The sequence below is a fragment of the Gossypium hirsutum genome, chromosome A06 (assembly GCF_007990345.1).
Source record: "Gossypium hirsutum isolate 1008001.06 chromosome A06, Gossypium_hirsutum_v2.1, whole genome shotgun sequence".
Lineage (NCBI taxonomy): Eukaryota > Viridiplantae > Streptophyta > Magnoliopsida > Malvales > Malvaceae > Gossypium > Gossypium hirsutum.
This window is the reverse complement of record NC_053429.1, coordinates 120,231,286-120,234,413: the sequence shown is the minus strand read 5'-3', so window position 1 is coordinate 120,234,413 and position 3,128 is coordinate 120,231,286. Positions and strand designations below refer to the sequence as shown.

Here is a 3,128-nt window from a genome sequence, read left to right as displayed (position 1 = left end):
CTTTGTAAGAAAATAGACTCTTCAAGCTTTAATGACATAATTCACTCAGCTTCTAATTCAACTCCTACAATTTATGACGATTTTCCAAAATCACCTTACTGCTGCTGTCCCCAAACAGATTATTACCAAATCAAATACTAACATTAGCATTTCACCTTAATAGCTAGCTTACCAAGCCTTGATTTAACATATAATTCACACATATCACATTCAGCTATATATATATATATTCTAAATCCCTCTCTTAACACATAATCTACTAACTTGAAAATTATTTTCTAACAAATTTTTAACTTACACTAAAGCCGAGTGTTACTCAAGCTTTAAGCTCATGTTCTTTCATTATTAAGCAAGTGTTATAACACAAGGATTCATGGCCGAAACCTATGCATAACATTATTCAAGATTTAAACTCTTAAATGTCATTAGCAAATAAAGCCATACACACACAACTTATAAGTAAATTCCATCCTTGCAAAGCCTATAGTTCACTCGGCCACTCAACCCACCTATCGAAACTTCAATTCAAACTCATTAGCCGAACATACATATACTTATAATAAGCACATATGACATCTTCTTCAAGACACATTCGGCTATGGCATAATTTCCTTATAAAACCCAATTAATCAATCCACCTTAACCGAAACTTAACTCATACCAAACCTATCTTCAAACCATAAAATAGGTAGAAGTTAAACTAATCATCCAAATGGTGCATAAGTTTTCCAAGAATGACATTGAACTTACCTTACTTTAGGTATCCACCTTAGCCGAATTTTCTTCCCCAAAGGCTTTTCTTCCTCTTCTTTCTCTAGTTACGGCAATGGAGGAGAAAACATAGGCTAACTTTGGTTTTTCCTCCCACTAACTTGTATTTTATTAACCTTATTCATTATTTCATTTTGTAACATAAACTATTAGCATAAAATAGTTATAATATTATTTACTACATAACATGGCCGGCCACCATATTTAACTTGGGTAAATTGACATGCAAAACCACTCCTTTCAATGCATGTACTATTAGACCATTGTAAATTAGCCTCTCACTTTCCAACAAAGTTTCATATAAGTCCATATAAAAAAAGATTCACATAAAGATGATCAAATTAATGCATGAAACTTTCACACATGCAATTACTCACATCATAAACACAGAATATAATTTTTAATTATTTATAAGACTCGGTTTCGTGGTCCCGAAACCACTTTTCGACTAGGGTCAACTTTGGGCCGTCACAGGATGTGCTAAGGATAGATCTGCTAGATAGAGTGTAATCGTAGTAGGTCTAACTTCACCTATCCCCAACTTCTTAAATATCGATATAGGAATCAAATTGATACTTGCGCCCAAGTCACATAGTGCCTTACCACAATAAGCTGCTCCAATGTTGCATGGTATGGTAAAACACTCAGAATCCTTCAGCTTAAGGGGTAATTTATCTTGAAGATATGCATTGCATTCCTTCGTCAAAGCTATCGTCTCAAATTCTCCAAGCCTTCGCTTCTTAGACAGGATATCTTTCATGAATTTTACGTAATTTGGCATTTGTTCAAGTGCTTCAACCAATGGGATGTTGATATGTAGTTGCTTGAGTACGTCAAGGAACTTTTTGAATTGGACCTCCTGTTTTTGCTTCTGGAGTCTTTGAGGGTAAGGTGGTGGAGGTTTATATACTTGAGTTGGTACTGGTTGATTTGTCTATGGCAGCAATTCTGCTGCCAACGGAATGGTTGGCTGATCAGAGTTAGCTGGTTTTGAGGTTACCATTTCAGGTCTTGCAGGTTCTGGTTCTAGTGGAACTAGAACTTCAACACTCGGTTGAACTTCTTCCAAATATTGAGCTTCAGCATGCTCCTTTTCAGCTTCAATGATGTTGGGCTCTACTGTTTTTCCGCTCCTCAATGTTAGTGCTTTACAATGCTACTTCCCTGGATTTCTTGGATTTTCCGTATCACTAGGTAAAGCACCTTGTGGACAGTTCCTAAGTTCAGTAGGAAACTGGCCCACTTGATTCTCCAAATTCCTTAGAGTGGCATCATCCTTCGCCATGTATGCCTTCATTAAATTCTCTAAGCTATTGGACGATTCAGCCTGAACTGGTTTCTAAACCTACTGTGAAAAACTAGGCGGCTAGGTTAGTCTAGGTTAGGCGTAGTTGTTACTGCCTCTAACCCCTTGGTTACTCTAGGAAAGATTGGGGTGATTTCGCCACGATGGGTTGTAAAAGTTGGATTGCAGCCCTTGCCTTGGTTCTGGTTCTGATTACCTATGTAGTACATGGATTCTGGGTTTGACGAACATTCTTCAAACACATGTCCTTCCCCACAATAGACACAGGCTATATTCTCATATTGGTTAGGTGGTTGAGCTGCAAAACTATTAGACCCATTAGTGGTAAGATTCTTTAACATTGAAGATATCGAAGATACCTGGGATGCAAGTGAAGTGAGAGCATCCACTTCATGGATTCCAGCAACTCGTCTTCCTGACGTTGCTCGATTGGTTGGCCACTGATAATTGTTACTGGTGATCCTTTCGATGATTTCATAAGCCTTATTGTAAGACTTAGATAAGATAGCACCGTTAGCAGAAACATCTACTACCATCCTTGTGTGAGCGTTGAGACCATTGTAAAATGTCTCAAGTTGGATGCAATGTGGAATTCCGTGATGAGGGCACTTTCGTAATAACTCTTTGAATCTTTCCCATGCCTCATACAAGGACTCATCATCCATTTGTTAGAAAGCAGTAATCTCATTTCTCAGCTTAGCAATCTTGCTAGGCGGGAAATACTTCACAAGAAATCTCTCTGCTAACTGTTGCCATGTAGAAATCGAGTTCGGTGGTAGTGAGTTTAACCAGGCTCAAGCTCTGTCCCTTAGCGAGTACGGTAATAGTTTTAATCGTAATGCATCTTCGGATACTCCGGCTAGCTTGAAAGAGTCGCTCACCTCCATAAATAGTCTAAAATGAATATGAGGATCTTCAATAGGTATTCCACTAAACTGGCCCACTGTCTGAAGCATCTGGAACATGACTGGCTTCAGCTCGAATTGTTGTGCCTCGATCTCGAGTCTTCTACTACCTGGATTAAGGTCATTAAAAATTGGCACGACATATT

At 38.3% G+C, this 3,128-nt stretch overlaps 1 non-coding gene across 1 annotated transcript; it reads left to right on the top strand.

Moving 5' to 3' along the window:
* The first annotated feature begins 2,668 nt into the window (after window positions 1–2,668).
* LOC121231332 (small nucleolar RNA R71) lies at window positions 2,669–2,775 on the top strand. Its single transcript, XR_005929392.1, has one exon. It is a non-coding gene; the product is annotated as a small nucleolar RNA R71 (small nucleolar RNA).
* Window positions 2,776–3,128: the final 353 nt, after the last annotated feature.